At 38.5% G+C, this 12,653-nt stretch overlaps 1 long non-coding RNA gene across 1 annotated transcript in view; it reads left to right on the top strand.

Annotated features, from left to right (window-relative positions):
- The window catches only part of LOC131420443 (uncharacterized), a 40,650-nt gene extending 28,231 nt beyond the window's left edge, over positions 1-12,419 (top strand). Inside the window, exons 2-3 of the long non-coding RNA XR_009223535.1 lie at positions 1,675-1,858; positions 12,313-12,419. This is a non-coding gene — a long non-coding RNA (uncharacterized LOC131420443). The remainder of the gene's footprint in view (positions 1-1,674; positions 1,859-12,312) is intronic.
- The last annotated feature ends 234 nt before the right edge of the window (positions 12,420-12,653 follow it).

Here is a 12,653-nt window from a genome sequence, read left to right as displayed (position 1 = left end):
GAGAGGCTGACATGTCCAACCAGCACCCGTCTTCACCAAAATTACCCAGCTGAGTGGCTATATGTGCAAAATATATGAGTTCTCAATCACAAGGAATTTATTTTCTAAAATCCACTCTTTTCTACACCACAACTATTGCTAATAATGGTTAACATTTGACTGAATGCTCACAATTTTCCAAGTACTTTTGTGAATCCTTTATCTGCATGATTTCATTTAAAGCTTAAAACAACTGTATGAGGGAGGCAGTATTTATTATCCTCCTTTTATGGATGAGGAAATCAAAGATTAGAGAGGTTTAGAAAGTTGATCAAGGTTAATAGCTAGTAAATGGGAAAGACAGGTTTCAAACCTGTGCTGCCAGATTCGAAAACAGTCTGTTTATAACCATTAAGCATACTACTTATGTTTATAACCATGGAGTATCTGCTCAAGAAAAATTGGGAACTTGAGTAAACTAATGACCAGTGAATCAACTGAATTGATAATCAAAAATCTTACCTCCAATGACCTCACTTTCCCTCCAAAATCTCCAGGCTCCCACTGTTTCTAAATGGAATTTCTTTTGCCAAGCTAGCAAAGGAAAAAAAAATGCCTTTCACAACAAACCATTTCAAAGAATTTTAAAAATGGGTGAAGTGCCTCATCTTTTGGGATTAGAATAACTTAAAACTAAAATCAGACAAAGATAGTACAAGATAAGAACTTTATAGGCTGATCTCAGTTTGAACAGATGCAAATATGCTATATAAAACTCTAAAATAAAATGTATAAAAAGAAAGATGAATCATAAGCAACTTGGTTTTAACCCAGGAATGCAAGGAGCATGCAACATCAGAAAATCTAATAATATAGCACACAGCACTAGGATGATAAAAGAAAAACTCCATAGGATCATCTGAGAAGATGCTGATAAGCATACAATACTATTCAGCACTCATTCAGGAAGAAAACCTAGCAAACTGGGACTGGAGACTACCTTGAGCACGTAAAAGTCACCTATGCAAAACCTAAATCTAAAGTAAAAGTTAATGATGAAATTTTAGAGGCATTCTTTTTAAAATGAGAAACCAAACAATGCTTCTACACATATGCTGGAAATTTTAGCTGTGGCAATAGGACATAAAAGAAGTCAATAATAATAGCAATAATGAGAGCTGCTATTTTTTGCAACCCTCTGTGGGTCATACTCTTTATACACATCTCGTTTTATCCTTACAATAATCTTGAAAGGTTACTATTATTACTTCCATGTTATAGCTGAGAGAGCTGAGATACAGATAGTTATATAATTTGCCTGTGTTCATCCAGCTATGACTTGCTCCTTTCTGTTCCAAGGCAAGGCATTAAAGTCTGAGGAGAAAGGGGTTTCTATATATGGTTTGCCATCCTGCTACATCTTAGCAGAGTGAGCTCTTGGGGTATAGTTTTTATGATAAGATCATGGTCAGGAGCAGTGAAAGCAATGACTATTTACCCTTTTAGCCTACGGTCCTGTCGTTCCACAGGGGTTTCTTACCTGCTCCCTCCTTTCTTTCCTTTTCTCCCTCTCCTGTTCTTGGAGGGCATTTTTTTGGTGAAAGAGAGAAAGAGATACTGACTTTGTTGGCTTAATGACTCATTCTGCTATTGATAGCTTTTGATAATGACAAAGAACATGTGTTTTTCTTGTAGGCGTTTATCACGGAAGAAACTGCAGGATGTGAAACGACCTTTAGTGGAAGACTAGGTGGATCTGCCCCTGTACTCCCTCCACGGAACTTGAAAGGGGGATAGAATAGGCTGAAGGCATGGTGAGAAGGGAAAAGATTCGGAAGACTACGGAAAGAAGGGACTTCTAAATGTCCATCTGAAACAGGTACTTGAAGACTGAGAGCTGATTCAACAGCCAAAATAGAGAAATGTTTGCCACCACCCCTGGGCCCCAAAGGTATGTCAGAAAGTCTAATGAGAAAACTTCCTTTCTGGTCATGGCCTGTTGTTACCTGTCCTGCCTGATATTATGGACACAACTAAAGGGTTACATATTGGGGTGAAAATGAGGATATTCCTTTAGTCTGTTTCTCTGTATTGACACCATGAGCAAGGGTTCAATAAGAACTCAGGCAAATACAGAAAGGAGTTTTAAGTTTTCCTTTGGAAATATTTTAATATAAATGGGAGAAAGGATAGACATAGAACGGTGACCAAGATGAGTTGTTTATTAGCCTGCAAAGGGTACAGATCAATCACCATAGAAGGAGGCTAAGTTTAATTTGTGAATGCTCAAGTGAAAATTGGATACTGAGAAAACTGGCAAATAAAACATCAGATAATGTTTCAAGAGCCTAGTGCCTTAAACATTAGTTCTTAGAGAAGAACCTCAAAGCCACTCAAGAATAATGGAAACTTGCTCAGTGCAATGCAATTTTGACTGTACCCGGTATTAGGTTAAATTTCAGAGGTTAATGGTATAACCCCTACAAGACTTCCCTTATTCCAAACACCAGCTGCAAGATTTGGGGTTTCCAGGCCATCTGCACTTCTGACAAATTGGATTCAAATTTGGAGGTTTCTACTACGCTGCCAGGTTTGATAATTTCCTAGAATGACTCATGGAACTCAGGAAAGTGCTATACTTATTATTACAGTTTTATTATAAAGGATGCAAATCAAGACTAGCCAAAAATAGAGAAACATAGAGTGAGGTCTGGGAGGGTCCTAAATGCCAAGTTTCCGTGTCCTCAGGATGCATCACCTCCCTGCCACATAGATATATGTCACCAACCTGGATGCTCACTCGAGCTTCAAGTCTCCAGAGTTTTTATTGGGGTTCCCTATATAGGTATGATTGATTGAATCACTGGCCAGGTGGTTGAACTCAATTTCCAACACCCCTCTCCTCCCCAGAGATTGGGCTGCCTCAAAGTTCCAACTCTCTAATCACGTGGTTGGTCTGTTGGGCTTGGCCAGCCCCCATCCTGAAACTATCTAGGGGCCCACCATGAATCACTTTATTAGCATAAACTCAGATGAGATCCCAGGGAGTGACCATTAATAACAAAGACATTCTTATCCCTCAAGAAATTCCAAGGCTCCCTTGGAATTAGAGGGTTAGAGGGTTAGAGGCTCCCTCCCAGGAACCAGGAACAGAAAACAGCCAAATTCTTTATATAACATTCAGGTTACATTAGAGAACAGGATACCAATAAAAACTACTTCCTGAGGTGTCTCAGAAAACTGCTGGCTCATTTCCTAGCCCTTGTCCCCACCCACTTCCCATTTAGCTTCTTTGACAGATTCAGCTGCTCCTACCTTCTGGCACACCTTTGGGGAGAGGCACAGGGCCTCACCCTCCCTTCCTGGGCTGATGTGTATTGATGTCCTTCTCCATCTGGATCCACACTGTCATCTGATCCAGGCAGTCTCCTGTGCTGAGGGCAGGGATGCGACCAGTGGCAGCTCATCTGCCTTTTATTCCACACAAAGTGGCTTTTCTCTCTCATTCCTCTTCCCCTTCCTCATTCAGTCCTTGGGGAAAGAAATCCGATGAGCTCTAACCATCTGCTCATTCCCTATCAGAAACTGATCTCTCTGCTAGTTTTTAACCAGCTGTACTCTGCCAGTGATCAATGAGCTCCTTGACAGCATCTTGTGTTCCATTTAAGACTCCTTTCACTTTTCAGTCCTCTGCTTATCCTAAGGGGAATGGTTAAGACAAAGTTCTTTATGGAAGTTTGGAGTTGTACACAGTATGGTTGTGCCACAGGGTTTCCACTCTTGGCTGATACTGAACTGTTAGGCATGGATAGGAGGTTTGGGGCTCTTGAAAAAAGCTTACCAAACTAGGTCTATTATAACCATCTCAGTTCTAAAGAGGGCAAAACACTCCTCACTCTTATTAGCCTCACCTTGGCTTTTATTGATGAGAAAAAGGAATTGAGAATAACTGTGCACGTGGAGAATCCTTTGGAAACCTAAGCTGATAAAGATTGATCATTAGTTTTTTTTCTTTCTAAATGGCAGTTCATTAGAAGAGATTTTCTGGTATCTTTCTTAAGTAACTCTGATAATATCTCTCAAAAATTATTGTGACATCTTTCAAGATGCTTAGTTTTCTTATCATTAAACCTGGGGAGGTGATTACATTGAGGGTTTTCATTGTGACATAGTCTATTTCCCTCTCAGTCCATATTATGGGATAATTGCCTAGTTGTCTATACTTTTTTATGTAGGAGAAGATACAAAAGTCAAAATTTCAGTATCCTTTTTAAGCTATAATGGAATCTAGAGTTTTTATTGTTGTGGGGAGAGCCTTTTAACCTGAAGCCCCACGGAATTCCCAGGAGCAGTGATTTAGGGATGAGACCATCAAGCTTCCCCACACGACTATATTTAGGGTCCTGAGACAATCAGACTCCAGAGAGGGGGACCTGTTGGGGGGGTACAGTTTGCCTTGGCAGAGTTAAGCCGCTCTGTCTTGACAGGCACATTAACAAGAGTGTTAATGCCAAGGCTTTTTACTTATTAGTTAAAAAGCGTAAATGAAAAAAAAGAAATGAAATATTGAACAAAGAAATACAATCTCTAACTAGAAAAAGTACAACAAAACATTCAGTTTTATTTTAATTAACAGTGGCACTAGGAGCCTGATTTACTGTGGGCATTTTAGAATTTAGAAGCGGTTACCCGATGCTATAGATTCACTGTGGTCACATGCCTAGAATTCCCAGCCAGAAAAAATTTATTAAAAGACAGAATTGAAAGCTGAGAACCCACGGCTAAAGGGTCACAGGCGTAGAAAACGGAGGCTCTTTCCTCTACGTGTTCTTTATATTGAGGCAAGTGTGTTACATCTGAAGGAAAGAGACCAAGTGCAGACAAGAAAAAGCAGAGTCAGCTGATCCATCAGCTAAATTAGCCTTCTGGAAAATAAGAGTCCATACATTAGGTAAAGAGCATGTCTTTTCATTTAAAAGGCAGCTTAAGACAAACCAAGGATGATTTTAATGCAAGGATAGAAAAGGATTACAAACATATTGCTGGATGAGACAGAATTGTTGCCTAGAAAGGTGATTATCCTTTGTTACCAGGTAAAAACACAAAAATATCAACTTAATCAGGAGAGTGGGAATTAGGTTAGGAGGGAGATAAACAGCATGTAATTGAGTTTATAATTACTTGATTTGTATAAATCTCTTTATATCTGTTTCTGTTTAAAAGTTTTTAGCTGTACTTAGAATTGAAAATAGAATTATAGCCGTTTTGGAATAAAAATTAATATACTCCTTTTAAAAATTCAGAAAATATAGAAAAGTATAAAGAAGAAAACAAAAATCACCTTTAATCTCACCTCCAGGGATTAATGCTATTAACAAAATATTTATGTATAAATATGTATGTTTAAAAAAGAATAGAGTCGTATTTTACATACTTCTTTATACCTTTTTTTTTTTTTTGCAAGGAAGATCGGCCCTGAGCTAACATCTGCCAATCCTCCTCTCTTTTTGCTGAGGAAGACTGGCCCTGGGCCAACATCCATGCCCATCTTCTTCTACTTTATATGGGACGCCGCCACAGCATGGCTTGACAAGTGGTGCGTCAGTGCGCGCCGGGGATCCGAACCGGCGAACCCTGGGCCACCGCAGTGGAGCGCGCACACTTAACCGCTTGTGCCACGGGGCCGGCCCCTTATAGCTTATTTTTTTACTTCATGTATCCTGGATTTTCTGTAGATCAACAGAGATAGCATCCTTATTTTAATTTTTTTTACATGTCTGTACCATAATGCTTTTTAACAAACGTGGTTCTTAAAAGGATCAGTCTCTGTAATTCTAATCATCCTATTCTTGGCTTCCATCCTTTACCCACAGACACGTGGGCTGGGATTCAAGCCTACTTGTTGCGTAAGGCCCACACAGATATTTATCAATGTCCTTTGTGCTACCAGCTACGTGGCTCGAAAGAAATTTCTTCCTACTGCTAAAATATGGGAAGACAATGCTGATTGGGTAGACATTGTCATGAACAACACTCTCTAAATGAGAAAGCCCAAGAGAAGGTATCGAGGAACAAAAATGGATTATATTTAAAGAGAATAAAACACTGAAGTTGTATATATTCCTGCAGGGATCTTTGAATAGAAAAAAAACTCTTCTGGGAAAGTTTATAAAAGCACTCAAGCACGGGGAACACATAATTTAAAGTAAGCAATGATTTCTTACAATTGAGGATTTGTTAAAAGGGAAAAAAAAAAAAAGACAACAGCTACCTGAATTCTCCTAATTTGGTTCTGTTTTCATGGTCTGTTGTAATATACTTTATTGGCATTATTGGTCAAAATTTTTAGTTGTATTAACAAGGAAATGTATTCTTGATTTGTGTAAAGTCATCAGTTTTTCTTTCAGTTTTCAGAAAAGAAAAGAAAAGAAAGGAAAAGAAAGAAATATATCATTTGCTTACCACGTTGATGCCTGTACTGAGCTTGGCAATTCAGACTACAAGTCTGTTCTTATAGCAATCTTTACCTCAAGGGTGTAATGTCTAATCCTATACAAAATATCTATGAGAAAATAGACAGGCTTTTATTATAGGCATCCTCAAACTATAAATTGTCAATAAATTTTATTTCGTCTTACCTTAAAATGTTATGGTATTGCAGTGTCCATGAACATAGCTGGAAAAGCAACTTTCTCTTAATGTTTCCCTGCACACACAGTGGGAATATTTTAAATTGGTAATAAATGTCACCTAGTCAAGTCACTATAAAGTTTCTTGCAGAAAAAGATTGCCATATGTAATACGCGGTGAGGTCACCAAACTTTGCCTGAATCCTTGAGATAGTACAATTCTCAAATGGTGCTACCTATCAAATAACATTCGAGTTACCATAACCAGGGAAAGGTTTCTATGGTATCAGTAAATAACCATACTCAGGAAAACATCAAATGATCTTCCAAAAGCTTTTCATTCCTGATTCATTAAGGAGAAAGGCAGCTAGTGGATTGATCCCATTGCATCTTAGTTGTAGAGCATTAACACAATTACGTTGGAATGCATAAAAACATGAAATCCGTGAAGTGTAAACCTGTCAACAAGGCATTTTAATCAAATGACACAGGACATCGATGAGATCAAATGTATTGCCAGGAAGCCAAATGGCTTTTTTCCTCTTTTTAGGTGGAAAATCTCAGGAGGCAGTTCTGTGACTAGAGATACTTCCTATAGAGGATTTTTGTTACCTGTTGATCATCAAAACTTTCATCTACCTTCATTACAGTATCTTGGCATTCATCCAAAAGTCTAATCCTTGCCCATGCAGCACAGAATCTTCAGGGGAATTTTATCTCTTCCCTAGCTTTATGAGTGGACCCAATTTGTTGAAGGGTAATCACACATTCCTCTCCACAGTAAGTAATTCAGAAAGTCAAGCTTTGGCCATTGAACAAATGGCATTTCCTCTGGCCAAAGGAATTGATTCATGACAGGGCATGCGACCCAATTCAGGCAAATGGGAAGTAAGGGGAGGTTTCCTCGGGCTTCTTGGAAGTTTCTTCATTCTTAAGAGTACCAGAAGATGAAATTTTCTTTTCATCTGAGTGCCATCCTCTGTAGATATAAGGCCTGGAACACCATGCCCATTACTCTACTCTGACAGAAGTCAGCCTGGGGATGAACCAACTTATAAATGGAGGCTCAGTTGGGAGAACAGAAAGAAATTGAGCAAAAGTCACCAAGTTAAGCCAACTCTGAAAGCCTCTTTCTCTCTAGATTTCCAACTATGTGAGTCAACCAATTCTCTACTTTTAAACCACTTTGAACTGGGTTTAATACTATTTGTAGACAAAAATTCTCATATATTATAGAACGTTCTTTTTTGTGTTAGAGTATGGCATAGTATTTTATTCAATGTCTCTTTCAGAGGCATTAAGTCATATCTCCAATGAAGATTCTTTCTAAATGTCAACAGGTAACCATATAAAAGTTTCAGAATTTTTTTCCCCCTCACATAGTACAATAGGACTTTGAAGAATTTATATATGGGTCTTGGTTATTTTCAGTAACTATTATAAATTCGTGAAAGAAAGCCTACCCTCAGTGGGTTTGCATAGAGTATGATGGGCAGATTGACTTATTTCCTTATTACATAATCCTGGTAAATCTGGGGCCCCATTTGTCTCATTCTCTGTAGAAAAATCACACATAAAGTTATAAATAGTGCTTAGTACACAGTAGGAATTCTCAAGAATTATTTTTGTGTATGAATGAAAGACTGAATAACTGAATATATAAATCACATATTACAACCACAGTCCAGCAAGCTGAAAGAATAATGTTGGTTTTTATATTTGTCTTTTTAAAGGTACTGACTCTGGGGTTTTATACAAACTGTACATGTATGGTTTTATTTGAACCATACCATAAAACTTCCCAGAAATCATATTCTTTCCATGAAGTTCCCTACAAAGGACAGTAGCTAGAAATCCCTCTGATTTTCTCATGTTTAGCTGAGTCCTTTCCCTTTCCCCTTCCTACCCTCCACACACCCTGTCACACTACACCACTTTCTAGCCAGAAGTGGCCATTGGGATTCATGATCCTGAAACCCTGAGGCACTGGGCTGGAGGAGCAGGTGACTCCACGTTCAATGGCACAGATAGTTCTTTGCTTATGCTGGTTACTTTCTCATGTGAAATTCTCATGGAGCATTTCTAGTAAACACAATTCTCCACTTCGTTTCAGCGTTCCGTATGTACATCTTTGAGATCTTCCACACCAAGAAGAATGATATTTATTTGGATCACACTGGGATTCCTTTTACTTCGTGTCCATTCACCCCCTTTCCTTCTCCTTCTAGATGAACATAATTCCTCTTGGAGACTGGAGATGGTGCCACAATCAAGTTATGGCCTTCAAATTTCCATGTACAAAACTTAGAGCTGAGGGATGAGGAAAACCTGGAGATTTAAGCTATTCTCTTCCAAGGTTGATGTCTTTGGTTATAGTAGGAAAAGATGCTTTGGGTCGATTAGATACTAAATTTAAGCCTTTGTCACTACCAACGTAAAGCTGTGGGAAGTTCTGGTTTTATCCTATACACGTTGGAGTTTGAAAAATGCCAGGAGATAAGAGGACACATCTAATCTAGCGTATATACCACTATGCCATACACATTTGAAGCGAATTTGTGAGTAATCTTTAATTGGGGTCCTTTCTTATCCTCATGCACTGGGACCAGCTTGCGGGACTTCTGTCTTCAAGGCATATACTTGCATTGCTTCCTTTTTCCCAAAGATACCATGGTGTCTCAGGCCTGGTTTTCATTTGTCAATCCTTCTCCCTGATGTTTGATTCAATCATCTCCCTTATTCTTCTCCTTTAATTGACTTTGCCATCAATGAGAATTTGGGTGACCGTGGAATTTGATATTGTTTACCAGTTTCTGTCTATAAATCACTCTTACGTGAACTAAACTTCTGAGCCTCCAAGTCTCTTTCCACCGACCTGGAGTAGAGAGCCTGCTGGAGTAGTTCTACTCTGAACGTGAAGATGGAGCATATTTTTCACACTTGCTACACAAGGATATGAATCCTAGCCCCTGTATTTCTGATCATGCCCTCCCTTTAGGACAGTGAGACATTCCTGCACAGAAATATCTGCCCTCAGGACTTTGAATCCCTATGAACTCTCAGTGCATGGCCTTTCACATAAATGGCAGCCTATCTTGGCCTTTAAATCTGTCCATCTCTGTACTGTTTCTATGACATATTCTAGCACAGTTCAAGTTCTTTTCTCTTACCTCTGGCACAGTACTATACATGCATTGCTCAAGTTTATGGTTGTACTTAGTCTATAGCAGAAGATTCAAGGCCTCTATAATTCTGGACCCTGGGTTGTGACTAACCCTGGGGGATCTGGTCTAGCTGGTGGATATGGGTAAAAGGCTCTAGCAAACATGAACTAGAAATTAATTTCCTCCTACCATCCAATTGGCAACTGTGGAGAATGGAGGTAACCGTGGAGGATGGAGAAAAAGACAAAATTCCAGTTTGAGATTCCATAGGGAATTTTCTAAAGACTTCCTACACTTAGTAAACTCACGTATGTTCACCTAAGTTTGATTATCTAGCCAGTCCTACAATTCTAACAGCATTTCCTAAAAGTTGCAACCCGAATTTCAGGATTATCTCCATGATAGTCCTCTGAATTGCTGCCGTTATTCCGATCATCATTATGCTTGGGGCTTACCCAGCTCCCACTCTTTTGTTGTATTATTCCAACAGTCTGACGGTCATGTTGAAACTATATTCTTGGTCAGTCTGATCATTTCAGTTCATTGGTTCTAGACCCTGGCTTCCCAGAGCCCACTCCAGGCCAATTGAATCATTATCTTTGAGGATGCAGGTTTTTTTTTTTTTTTTTTTCCTATGAAACAAATTTATTTTTAAAAAATAATTAAAATATCAACGTATATTCTTTAAGATCTTTAAGAGGGCAATGCATCTATAAAGAGAGAAGACTCTGCTACCAGGAAAAACTGCATTTAAATGAAAAGCAAGTGCTGAATTACAAACATTATGATGAGAGCAAACAGCAGATTGTATACTGCAGAAATACCACAAACATGAATGAGACCAGCGAGAGAAATTCTCCTCCAACTCAGAAGAAAAGTTAGAGATGAACATAGTAAGTAGAAAAGAATTTATTTATTTATTTATTTATTTTTTAACTTTTTCAAAATCATTTTATTTTTTTCTAATATAAAAATACATGCTCATTGTAAAAAAAATTTCAAACATTATTTATAGAGTAAGTAGAAAATGAAATATCAAGTAGAGATATCCACTGTTAATGTTTTGATATCTTTCTTTTTCAAGGCACACATATTTGTATGGACATATGGACCAAAATTGCATAGTATAATGGCATGCTGGAACCTTTTTGTTTTACTTAGCTATGTAGTCTAAACATCAGTAGGTGTAGCTATACATCATCATTTTTAATGACCACAAAGCATTCCTTTGTACGGACTTATCATTTGTTTTACCAAGTGCCTCTTTTTTGAGGATGCAAACATGGGAATGCACATTCTTGGTACATTTATCTGTTCACTTGTCTGCTTATTTCTTTAAGCCATCTTTTTAGCAATGGAATTGCTGCTAAATCTCACTTTCTTATATTTTCCACCAGAGCCTTCTTTTTTTTTTTTTTTTTTTATTGGTTTATAACATTGTAAAAATTTCAGGTGTACATCATTGTACTTCTATTTCTGCTTGGACTACATCATGTTCACCACCAAAATACTAATTACAACCCATCACCACACACATGTACCAAATTATCCCTTTCACCCTCCTCCCTCCCCCCTTCCACTCTGGTAACCACCAATCCAATCTCTGTCCCTATGTGTTTGTTTATTGTTGTTATTATCTACTACTTAATGAAGGAAATCATACGGTATTTGACCTTCTCCCTCTGACTTATTTCACTTTGCATTATACCCTCAATGTCCATCCATGTTGTCACAAATGCCTGGATTTCATCGTTTCTTATGGCTGAGTAGTATTCCATTGTGTATATATACCACATCTTCTTTATCCATTCGTCCCTTGATGGGCTCTTAGGTTGCTTCCAAGTCTTGGCTATTGTGAATAATGCTGCAATGAACACAGGGGTGCATGTACCTTTGCAAATTGGTGTTTTCAAGTTCTTTGGATAAATACCCAACAGTGGAATAGCTGGATCATATGGTAGTTCTATCCTTGATTTTTTGAGGAATCTCCATACTGTTTTCCATAGTGGCTGCACCAGTTTGCACTCCCACCAGCAGTGTATGAGAGTTCCCTTTTCTCCACAAGGATGCAGGTTTGATATACCTTTTGTTGTTGTTGTTTCTCAGGTGATTCCAATGTACAACCAAGTTTAAGGACAACTATTTCAATTCAAGGTGCAGCAGAGTAAGGGAATTTAGATGCAAAATCCTTGATAGCATGCTACCTCCCACCCCACTATGACACATGTATACCCTCAATTCCACCTTAAATAAATTTAGGACAGACTCTGGCTGAAATCATATACAAAGAAGAAAAGGATGGCAAATGGAATGCATAATGTTCATCATTGCAACTGGTTTCCTTTGAAGGAGCTGCCTGTGGTTTTACATGATGCATCCTACAGAAAGTTCCCCAGATTTTTTTCTAGATGTTATTTCTTTTCTCCAAAGTTTCATATTCACAGAAACCACAAAGAAAAAATTTCTTGTAGTCTCTCTCATTTCTGCACTCTCTTTCATTTTTTTCTTCTCTGATTCCCCTCTTCTCCCTCCCTTTCCAGTTGTCTAGCTCTAATGGGTGCCCTAGGAGACCTGCAGGGACCATGTGGCCCCCTGCCTCCTGATGCATAGAGCCATGGAAAAATGGAGTCTTTTCTTCTTGTGTGTATATGTGCAACATTTTTGGTGAGTGGAATTCTCTTACTCTCTATAGATTTCTGTTTCTTCTACATTCCACACAGTTTTGAGGAATCAATACGTGCCCCTGAGCATTTTCCAGTGAGTGTATGAATACTTCTCACTCAAAAAGTGGTTAAGTCCTTTTGCCCAAGTCCATCCATAGGAGTGGAAGCTAAGGGAGCCTCACAGCTCTAAGAGGCTTCAAAGGCTTGGATATTATATC

The sequence above is a fragment of the Diceros bicornis genome, chromosome 23, assembly GCF_020826845.1.
Source record: "Diceros bicornis minor isolate mBicDic1 chromosome 23, mDicBic1.mat.cur, whole genome shotgun sequence".
Taxonomy (NCBI): Eukaryota; Metazoa; Chordata; class Mammalia; order Perissodactyla; family Rhinocerotidae; genus Diceros; species Diceros bicornis.
This window is presented reverse-complemented; position numbering and strand designations above follow the sequence as displayed.